A 12,090-nucleotide genomic window follows, 5' to 3' on the forward strand; every position below is an offset into this window, starting at 1 on the left:
CCCTATTGAGCTAATGGTATTAGCCGATTTCCTGGTGATCACTGGAGGATGCCTTTGGAGCACTCATGCTCCAATTTCTCCCTCTTATTTGCTGCGTGTGGAGTGGCCCACTTAATGCATTGTAATGGTTGACCATTATTTACGCTGGGGATAAACAAAGAGAAGCGAGGAATTGATGGAGTAATCCACTCTTGCAGTCATTAGGCATTGAGATGGAGAAGCTGGTGGAAGTAGCCTCCTCCTTATGCCTCTTGAGTCGAGCAGCTAATGGAAATGGGACTCATTAAGACACCTTATACTCCGACGCACCCAAGATCATGAGGAATTGCTAATTGATTGTCGTTAGCGTTCTCGCAATGAGATGCTCTACCTGTTTTCTCATTTGTTATGAACAGCTTTGTTTTCTTCCCCCCGTCTCCTTCACTTCATTATTAATGTTGCTGTTTTTCTTTCTTTGCCCATTTTGCCTCAAGAGTCCTCCACAACGGAGTCATCCTAACACTCTTATACCTGGTTAGCTGCACCAACCACAAACATAAGGAATCCCAAATGAGCATGTCCGTATCGAATCTGCAACATTTCCTCTACCTGGAACGTAGCAGTGTTGCTAAAAATCAATATTCTAGACTCACTAATGACTGCTTGTGCATCAAATACTAATACCAAAATAATTTGTAGTTGTGCGGATATAAGATGTGATTCAGACAACATGGCCATGGTTGGATGGCAGGGGGGAGGCAGGTCTCCTTGTAATGCCTAGTGGCTTTGGAAATTCCTTCCGTTTTTCTTTGGAACTGACAGAGTGTGTTCATCTCAGCCTTTAATCATTTTCCCCTCCCAGTAGTAATGTGCTTTCTTTTTACTCCCTGGATTCCTCTGTGTATATGTCTGCTACCCCCCTCCCCTCTCACACTGCTTTTTCTTTTTTGCTTATTATGAGACAGGGGAGGAAATAATAAAGGAGGGAGAAAAAGAATGGGTCTGAAAATGCAAATACTGGTTATTTCTTTGGATTGATCAGAGCTCATTACACCTTCCTCGACTTTGCAGCTGGCTGGTGGATCGGCCTTTCTCTCTGCTTTGCTTTATGGTAAAGCCTCTGCATGCTCTCAGGTTGGTGAAGCAGGAACAACAAGCAGGTGACCAAAGAGGAGTCTCTGGCAGCAGGGCAACAAATTTGCTTTGCAGATGAAGTCGGACAGAGAAGTGGAGGAAAGAGGCCCCGTTTTTACATCTGTGCTCATACAGTGCAGCATTTCTTTGCTTCAGCGCTCTGCCAGCAAGCATACACCTCTATCTCTATCTCTCTCGTGGGAGTTGCTACCACCTTCTTGCTCTGATAGGAAAAGACTGGAAACAAAGGAAGAAAAATATAAGCACCCTCCTGGGCTGCTCTTGCTTTTGAAACAAGATATACTATAGAGAGAGGAGTAGGAGGAGAAACAATATTGAAGCCATCAATTCATGCAGGACTCAGGAGCATCAGCTTACTCTTTAGAACTAGAAAAAATGATAATTTCAAGTGAAACTCCAGTTATATACAATTTGGGTCCTCTTTTTGTGATCTGAGCTGCCAGTTTTATCTGCATAAAGAAACAACAAATTCCAGTGAAGGTCCTAATTCTTAGTTGGAAGAAAACCTATAATGGATCATTTTAGTTGTTTCATGTCTTTATGGGATCTGATCTGCAAGCAACCAATACCAGAGGACAAACTTACTGGCTACGTTTACATGGGAGTTTGAATTCCTCCCTAATTACAAATAATGGTTAAATCTGCTTTAAACTGGTGAAACATGGCCATGTAAACACCTCATTCCGAATGGAAACACACTTTGAAATTAAACTTAATTCTGAAGTAAGTGGCTGGTTTATTCACATTTTAAATCTGAATGGATTAATTTTACTGTCCATGTACACCTTAATTTCATTCTAAATTAATCCCAATCGGTCAGCACATGCTTGTTACCTTGTCCTGTCCTCATTACCTCCATTCAGAATGATTATTTCCATGTAAACTCATAGGAGAACGCTGTTAATTCTGATTTATTTAATTCCAAATAATTAATTACGAACTAAAAAACATCTTGCAACCATACCATCTGAGAAGTTATACACAGCAGGATGTAAATTACCTGTATTTTCATAAATAAAACACTTAATTGATGGTTTATGTATTGCTGATACAACATGCATACAACTGCACCTTTTACAGTGCCTTTGTGTTGTGGACAGCATATGTGTGTTTGTGTGTGATGCTGTAATTACAGGAGCTGTGGTTAACTAGGCACCCACATTTGTGTTAATCAGCTGAGAGTGTTGTTAGGGGAGCTTACTGAGCTGCTGTCTCAAGCCCCATGAATGCATCATGATAGAAACCTATGCCTATAAACCAGTTGTCACCTACACAATACTGTGCTGGCATGTGTCACAGACATTAGGAAACTTAACTTCTTAAACCCAAATGTCTTTTGGCGGTTTCTGCTTGAAAAAGACATTGAAAGCAGTTACACACTCTTTGCAAACCATCTTGGAAGCAAGATTAAGATAAGTGAGATTTCCTCCGAGGTAAGAACAGCACAGCTTAACATCGAGTAAGGTCCTCATCATCCAATGATGAATGTAGGATGCACAGCCCTGTCCCACTGTCTGAAATAATCTTTAGCACTTTGTCTGCACTGTCGTGTTTCTTTTGGGATGCCATCTTATGCTGAAGTAGCCAAAAAAGTAGGCAAAAACAGCGAAAACAGGTGTATCTGCACATAATGCTAGCATGCAAAAAAACAGTTAATGTAGTACATATTTTATCTCTGTCTCTGTCTTGTAACTCCGATTCAGCTGTCCACATTTCATGATTAAACACTCCAATGGAGAATGCACACTCCAATGGAGAATGCACATCACCACAGCTTTCTCTACCATTTTTGGGCAATCTGCTACCATTTATGTCTACAATTTCCGGTTTGTCATTACAAAAATGTCTGAAGCAAGAGAAGCGAAGTGTCGTTACCATGTAGAGAAAACTCATTCTTAACTTAGAGCCTTACACTGTGTGAATAATGAATGAAGTTCAGGTTTATGTGCATTGCTACCAGTTTTTGTGTCAGACTTCGGTGTAAACACTGATTCCTACACCCATCATGAATTTAAAAATATGATCATTAAATATTCAAGTAGCTTTTTTACAAACAGATAAATTAAAACCTGTGAGTCTACAAAATGTTGGCTGCAACCATGCTGTTATACTGGAAGTGCAAAGATATTTGCAGGTTTGGAATCTATGGCATCATGTACTTTCAATAGAAGTGTCGTTTGTCCATGTAAACGCTGTTGGGTGGATAGTGGGATCCAACATTTGTGCACATATTTTTGCGGGATTTGTTTACCTGCATTTTTATTCATTTATTTATTTTTATATTCCTTATGTGTTATGTGGATAACACACGTCTATAGTTTTATTATAGCTCTGACGTTAACACCCACTCCTTTTGACCGTTTTGTCATTTGGCATATATTTTTGTTTTTTTGATTTGTCATTATGTTCAAATAAACTTTCTAAACCAAACCAAACCCATGAAACACGTAATCCCCCCGTATTGGTGGTAGGAAATCAAGTTTTCCTTGCATTTGTTTCAGGTTATAGTCTGCAATGTGCAACAGTGTGGATTAGAGGTTTTTGATAATAGGACAACCTTGTAGCCTATAAAGGAGCCGAACAGAATCATAATGTAGGCAAAAGTTGTTTGAGTAATCATTTTAATTTGTGGTTTTCTATCAAATTTATATATTATTATTATTATTATTATTATTATTATTGTTGTTTAAAAATATTTGTCAAGTTTGAACATTAGTTTATTTACAAAGGGTTGTTCTGACTGAACAAGTGGTTAAGCCGATTGTCCAACTTAAATGATGGCTAGCTGCTCGGTTACCCCAGCTGCAAATGATGTGGACCCACTGAAAGCTAAGTAGACAGACACATATATGATGAAAACATCAGCCACCTGTTCAACTACTCAGCTATAAACATCCAGTATATAAATATCCTTTAGATTTATTTCAAATTGTGCCAAACTACAAACATTGTCTTCCCTCCAAGTTCATTGACAAAAATTTTAATTCATATTCCAAAAAAAGTTAATTTTGAAATGTCTTTTATGGATCAGATTACAGGTCCCTAATCATTTTTCCTCTTTTTAATCTTAAATTATATGTATTCTTCAGAGTTTATGCATTTAAAGTGTATCTTCTCACAAAGTTCACACTTCACCGAAAAAGGAATAAAAATGGAATAAAATAACAAAAGTCATGACTAGGTGTCATGCAAACTCTCCACAGTTAGTTAAATGTACTTTTCTTTAATTTATCTTCATTATGTACTAAAAATGGGATTGTTTTGTTTTTGTTTTTGTTTTTTTTGTCATTTTCTCAGTTTAGAATCACTGCAAACATTTCATTCCAGTATTTCTGCCTTGATACAAAACGTTTGTGTTGAAGTCCTTTTGCAAGCCAAGGATGTGTACCTTGCCTGGTTCTACATGTCTTGAGCATATCAAGCGGTGGTGGATAATAGGTCAAAAGTTTCAGACTTTGTATTTCAACACTTTTAGCATAAATGTGAATCAATTTTTGCTTGAAAGGGTTTTTAGGAGTTGTTTCAGTCATCATTTGGGATTCCAAAGTAACTGTCCTGTTTTTTTCAGCTGTTTTATAACTTTTGCTCATTGTTTTTTTCTAACCCTACTTTATTTGTTTGTGTGTTTAATATTAATATGTGTTCAAATCCTATTATATTAAACAGTTAAAACGCAGTCACACCAGGTATAATGGCCTTTAAAGATTTATGCTTTGTGCGGCAGGGCCAACGCATGACGCAGTTGCAATATGCTCTCACACTCGAGTGTAGGGTTAGAGCGTCTTGTTGCTGTTTCTCTTTGGCGTTCTCTCTTCACACAAACTCAGTGAGAAACTCTAGAAATCTAGAAACATGTAATCACAAACTGACCAATCACAAGGGAGTACTCCTGTTTAACTGGTCTGAAAGAAGGGGTGCATGTCTGGTCTGGAAGAGGTGCCTCAGCAGACTTGCGTGGTGCATACAGCAGTCACGGCATAACTGACCTTATGCACACACCGCATGAGTATTATAAATCCAGCTTAAAAGCTGTCTGGTGAACATACACCTTGATTTCCCTACAGTGATTTTGGAGCATAGCAAGGTGAGAGTCTCTCCCTCGGTGTCCTACTCATGGCACTGACCAGGCTTGGCGGGTGGTGTCCGATTCTCATCCCACTCCCTCTGGCCCGCCTGCAAGGTTCATGGGCACTCTGTGCAAACTGATATGCAGCCAGTAAAACCCGCAGCCGGCTTGGGAGGAAAGAGCATGTCCAGCTCCGGTGGCTGAAACAACAGAGGGGATTTTGACTCCATGAGGACCCAATTAAACCTGGGAGGGCCTCTCTGAAGGAATAATAACAATGATAAATGCACCTCTGTGGCCGGCTTTAAAGAAGCAGGGAGAAATGTTTTATTGTGCTGGCTTGTCTTGACACAATTTACTCCAAGCTTCTGTTTTTTTTGCAGTATCAGGAGGAAAACCTCACCTTGTGAAAGTTTTTTTTACTTTCATATGAAAGGCCTGGTATCATCTTTGAAACATTTTGATGACTTGGCTTTATACTACATCAAACACTCCCTGCATGTGTGTTAAACTAAGCTTTGGAGTGGAGACTGTGCCAATGTGCAGATCATTTGTATGTGTTTATGTCTGCATGGATGCATGATTTGAACATATTTGTGTGTGAATATACGAAACAGTTAGGGAAACTGGAATCTCACCAATATGAAAAGACTTTCACTAAGTTAGTGGTCATCAGGTTCCAGTTGTGCACTAGACAGACGTTGCCTTTGTTGTGTTACAAAGGAAAAAAATTACTTGAATTCTACATAGTTGACTTTTATCATCCATAAAACTTCCGATTTTCCTGGTCTGTCTACAAACACATATACATATATTATTTCATGCTTACAAGTGTCATTTTCATGCATAGGTGACACTAAAAGTGACTCATTGACTGCATTGAACCGGCAGGTCAATTACACACGTTCAGCTCTGTGTGTTTTTCTCGGTCAGGTTGTGATTTACAGAAAACTCCCTTTAATTAGATAACAGGCCTCTGGATTTCAGATTTGCTCTTTGCTAGCAGTTTATCAATTACTGCTTGTGGTTTCATACTGCCAGTCAGTCTTTGTCTGGGCGGTGGAGCCTCCTCCTCACTGAGCTGCAGAGCCGTGTTATTGTACTTAAACAAATCAATTCTGTTGCAGTTGGGCTTTTTTTTTCTCCCTCCATCCCCCGTCATTATGAACTGTTTGCAGTGCAGAGCACATTGATTTTTCACAGGCCCTGGAAAAGCTGTTGATGAATAGCACAGAGGTATCTGGGGAGAATCTGGCTTTAAAAAGGAGGCACCCAGCGTCAACCCCCTCCTCCTTCTCCTCTCTGCCGACCCATTGAGCCGCCAGCGCTCCTCCACTTTCTCTTTTCAGAAAGCGGTACTTCCAGCAGGGGAGAAATGCGGCCTGAAAAATCTTCCAGTCATAAAGAAAGAGGATTAAAAAAGCACATGGCGCAAGGGACCGCCCTCTCTACATGAATGTGAAAATACACCTTGTTGTTTAGACAGTTTTTATATTTGTAGCATTAGCCTTGTAATTTCAGCCTAAGCTGGAGGTCAGGGGAAACCAGAGAGGTCTTGGTGGGGATAGAAATGGCGAATATGATGAGAATCACCATGTGTATTACTGATAAAATAATACTCCAGTGTGATACAGCTGTAGATTTTTTGTTTAACAGCTCAGATATACTTTCTTTTGCAAAGCAAGAACAAACCTAGTGAGGGTTTTTGTTTCTTTAACATATAATAAGGTTCTGTGTACATTTATGACTTGACATTTAAGCTAATATAGAAAAATAACTTACTTTGAATATGGTGTAAAAAATGGGCATCATTTTCAAACAACCTTGATAATTTATGGGAAAACTGCAGAAAAACTGTTGCTCAGAACTCTTCTTCCCAAAAGATAGTTATCTACAGCACTACGTCAACCAGACCCATAAGAGAGAGCTTATTTATTCTTCACTTGCTCTCTCATGACCTTGTCTGAAGACAAGAATTATAGAGCATACTCTAGCTTATTGTATAACTACAAAGTACAAAACAACACTAGACTCATGCCCTATTCTAGTACTTTATTCATTAACTGGATTATATCTGACACACTACTTTCTTCACACTTTACTTGCAACTCATGATGATTCTCAAGAGGTCCCCATGCCAGGATCCTCGCCACTCAGGCAAAGTGCTAAGCTATAGTAATGGCCTATTGTAATACACTTACCTGTCAATTGGAAGTGAATTGTGACTATGCCATGGCAGTGAACTTAGTCTGCAGGGGATGTTTATGATACCATCCTGATCATGTGAGGTATCGGCTGCTCTTTTGATTCGTCCTTCATGGGCACAAGAGCGTGAAGGAGCTTATCCGTGCAGAGAGGAAGAGTAATACAGGCGCAGATGGAAGCCACTCAAAAGCCCTAAGGAATCTGACAAGTGAAGTCAATGAGGGAACCTGATTTTCTGGAAAGAATATGCAAATGTAATACTTCAGTTTTTGGAGATTTGCAGATGATGCAACGGTGATTGATTTTGTCTGATATTGTTTTTTCAGGGCTAGAAGACAAAGTGAAGTGCTGTGGTGTTTCTCCTCCACATGTGTGAATGGGTGGGGGGGGTCCTTCGTGGTGACAAATCAAGGACTGAACATCAACGGTAAGTTTTTTTTTTTTTTTTTGTCTTGTTTTGTTTATGTCTTTTTTGTTGCTTTTTTATACACATTTTGGAAGCAACAGTGTCCAGCTGATGCTGAATTTTAAAACAGTAAATCAAAGTCAGAACATTTTGATATTTACATGTTGCAGTAAACCAGTTAAATACAATAATTTACATTTAATGACACACTTCTTTCAAAACTGTTGCTTTGGGCTTTTTTTGTTGGTCATAGGTAATTTTTCTTTAACTTCAAGTAACATTAAATCCATTGGTAACATTTAAAATGAAAACACTAGTGTTTTGCCACCCAGCAGTTTTGGTATAAGACTTAGCAACTTTTCAAATGCTTGCTTTCCACTGAAACTTGGTAACACTCAAGCAAAATAAGATTTCTGAACTGGACATGGGGTGTTTTTAATGTTGTCAGGAAAAACAAACATCTGTTTTTCCATTCACAGTATAGTAGAGATTTTCCAAAAATGCTAATTTCCCTCCACTTTTGCCAGTGTTACATTATGGTTTCTTTGCTGCAGTTGATAGATTCACTCAGAAAGTTAGCTTGTTATCAGAAAAACATTTTATGTTCTTTACTTCCAATGCTATAAATGCGAGCTCAAAAACTTGCAAGGTGGAATAATTTTAAGAGATAAAGTGTGCCCCATACAACAAGCTAGCATGACTTGTTAGTTTCACCCAGCTAATTAGCACTTTTATTTGACATGCTTTGTGATTTATGAAATGGCTCTTAATTGTTTTACCAGGTTTATTTAACACATTTCAGTTGTACAAGCTTATCGTGATGTATTATATAAACATCTTTTTCAAACTTGCTATGTTAGCAGCCAGGTTGTTTCCTGATAGTTGCTATGCTAGCTATCTTCAGCTTATACCCGAATTATGTGCTAACCTGAGAAAACATTGGAGATTAAAGAGGACATAAAGAGGAATTGATAATACTATTTTGATGTTTTTCTAATAAGTGTGTCACAGGCTTTAGAGTGGTAATTATAGCATTATTTCAAAAGTAGCCCAAAATGACACCAATAGTGTTTCACCTCTTTAAACTGAAGTGGTGGATTTACTCATTAAATAATTTGAAACCATGTGTGTCGGCACAGTTTTTTTTTATTGTGTTTCTGTCCCTGAGATTTACCAGGCTTTGTAAAGAGCTTTCCATGCTGCTTTGACTGAACTTATTTTACAGCTGTAATCAAACACAGCTTATCACTGAAAACCAATATCAGCCTTCCCCGTCACTACTGTGATTTAAAGACCACAGCTTTGTCTGGCCTGACATGCGCTGTCCTCCACCATCCTCGAGTGTCTTTGGTAAACATGTGATGGCTGCCGTTTGTATTTGGCCAGTGTTGGCTCTGCTCACAGAACATGTTGATTTCATCAGGAGCTCCTGGGGGGACCCTGAGTAACAAAGTGCTTATGCTCCATATGCAATCCAAGCATGCACACATGCACGCACACAGAAGGTCATGACTATTCTTTTCATCAGTAAGCCAAAACACGCAATATGTAGCTCAGTGTACATTCTACTAAAAGCGAGAATTATATCGTGAAGAGTGAATGTAATTGGTTTGTCCACTGTATTATACAATGCAGCCGTGGATTAGGAATTAGGACATCCAGGACACACACGCACACACTCACTGAATAGATAAGAGGGGTTAATCTTGATTAGAGCAGTGTGAATGTTGAGAAATACGGTGCCCTGACAAACATCTGCCTGCCACACAGCTGAGTGGGATAAACCAAAGTGATTATTGTGGAAATGTCAGGCGAGGTAGACAGTGATAGCAAGTGAAACGGAGGGGGGATGTGACACGAACAGGGACATGACATGAGAGCTTCACAGTCAGTTCTCTCACTGTCAGTGACAGACTTTTTTCCCCTCGCACTGCTGCCTTTGTGGGGGGAAAAATGTAGCACAGCTTGATGCAGAGGCCACAGTAAAAAGAAGCGGCAACAGTGTCTGAAGCTGATTGTCATATAAAATTCAACTGTTACACTGCAGTGCAAAACTAACAAACTGCGGATCAGTTCTCATTGATTAAACAAAATTACCGGTACAGCTTTTGGCCACATGAAGGTCAGTGAAAAATCTGTTTGAAATAATTACTGTTTTGTTTTAAAATTGATTAAATGAATAGTCATTTCTCCTGGAAGCATGTTTTTTTCGTGCATGTTTTCTCCATTGATGTCTGAAGGTTGTCAGGTTAATCTTTCTCTCTGTAGCCCCAATTTAAGCCCTAATGAGTAACTGTTTTCCTCTGTGAAATGCAAAGGTGCGCACATTCTGCGAACTTCTCAAAAGGAAAAAGGGGGAGGAAAAAAATCCCCTTCCTGTCAGTGGTCTCTCTTTCTCTCTGTTCTTGTGAGATCTGGAACTGATAACTGAGAGGCCTCTGGTAACCGAACAGGAAGGATAGAGGGCCTGGCCCCTGAGCCCCTGCCTCTGCGCACATGTCCACCTCCCCTACTCAGGCAAACAAAGACAGCAGAGCCCACCACTTAATTTCATGTTTCCAAACATGAAAGCTTGTTAGGAGAATTTTCATTAGTTTCAACTATAAATTCTTTTTCTGATGAGATTTTGCCTGAATATTGATGCATTTGGATTAAATACATTGTGGATAAATGACCACTTTGTAAAAATCTCACACCTACTACTCACAAATTCCCAAATCCTCTGTTCAGTGTTAAGTCAAGCACATGTGTGTGAAACAAGCACAGATTAGAACAGTCGGTATGTAGTTCATTTTAAACACCCAGAGGTCTGAACAAAACGCTGTTAAAAACTGAGTGAGATGACACAGTTATACTTGTACTTGTACACATGTTTTCCTGAAGCTGGTGCTTTCAACTGACTTGCAAGGTGTTGGTCAACATCAGTTTTAGAAATGTAAAAAGAAATATATTTGAACCACATGAACCCCCAAGCAGCTTGGGGAAACCATTGAGCATGAGATGTTTATTTGAAATCAGAATAAAAAAAAAAGTTTCTTTTTAATAATAAAGAATATATTTTACCAAAGTTAAGTTAATAATATTTATATTCAAGATCTTTTTTATTAAGATTTTCTTTCTTAACAAACATACACAAAGAAAAAAGAAAAGAGAGAAACTCCAGAACATTTACACCAGCCCACAGGAGGTAGGCAGATGCAGGAGCCATAGGTACAGTGCAATGAAGGGGTAAGGATTGAGAGAGACCTAACAAAACAACAGCACACAAAAAAAAATTTTTTTTTAGGAAGGAGGAATAAAAGAAGATAATAGTGATAAAATGGAAAGAGAGAGAGAAAAAAAAGTTAATAATATTTATGCCCAGTAAATGCAATCTTTTTCAGCAAAAAGCTCCATGTTTAGTTACAAAGAATGTACGTAAAGTGGAAAAAGGAAAAAAAAAAAAAAAAAATCAGTCTGTCATATTTTCATTCTGTGTAAAAGACAAACAGCCACAACTGAATAGTAATTACACTATTTGTGTGAAAGTGGCTCCAAGAGCTCTTGATCTCAATGTGAAACCTTGGAATGAATTGAGCAAGGTGATCCAAGGATTTCACACCTGAAGCTATTGTGTCACCATGACTCAAAGGTTCATTATCAGATGAGTAAATTCACTGTACAGAGAGCTGCGTGAGTAAGTTGGCATGAAAAGATAACAAAAGGTTTCCTTTCTGCACCTTGTTGGAGATCTATTGTACGTCTCATCTTTAGGGGTTTTCCTCAGACCTTAACAATAATGTCGATTTTCCATGCAGTTTTGCCTTGCAAGTTTGTCCAATCTTTTTTAAGAGTAAAAGAGACGTTTTGGGAGTGTATTCCCATGAGAAAGTGCAAGGTAAGATTCCACGGTGAAAGCTGAATTATTAGACCATTAATCACTGCAGAGGAAAAAGAGGTGGACGAACATGGCATCAGTCAAGAAAGTATCCTTACTTTTTCCCTGCAAATACTCCTTAACTACCATCCAGCAATCTTGTAAGTCTCTCCCAGTGATGTTGGAACTGCAGGGTCAGGGTCAGGGAGCGCCGCCGGAGCCATCACGGTGTTCTCTGTTGTTGCGGATGACCCGGCCTCCTGTCCTAGGAACAGAGCAGTATAACACAGCCACAGAACTCAGTGTACTTGACTAAAAATAGATGTGCTGTCATCTCCGCTTTCCCATAGACACATACAAAGCGTAGACGCACACACTCATGCTTACGACCCAAACTGGTGCAGGGGATGCCTCTTCAAAGGT

At 39.1% G+C, this 12,090-nt stretch overlaps 1 protein-coding gene across 4 annotated transcripts in view; it reads left to right on the forward strand.

The window, feature by feature from the left end:
• The window catches only part of LOC306771241 (zinc finger MIZ domain-containing protein 1-like), a 117,794-nt gene that overhangs the window by 25,752 nt on the left and 79,952 nt on the right, over nucleotides 1-12,090 (forward strand). For all 4 annotated transcript variants that reach the window (XM_079260361.1, XM_079260362.1, XM_079260363.1 and 1 more), the window contains exon 2: nucleotides 7,732-7,832. The gene's annotated coding sequence lies outside the window, so the exon portion shown is untranslated. The remainder of the gene's footprint in view (nucleotides 1-7,731; nucleotides 7,833-12,090) is intronic.

Source organism: Telmatherina bonti, assembly GCF_933228915.1.
Source record: "Telmatherina bonti genome assembly, chromosome: 21".
In the NCBI taxonomy this organism is placed as follows: Eukaryota; Metazoa; Chordata; class Actinopteri; order Atheriniformes; family Telmatherinidae; genus Telmatherina; species Telmatherina bonti.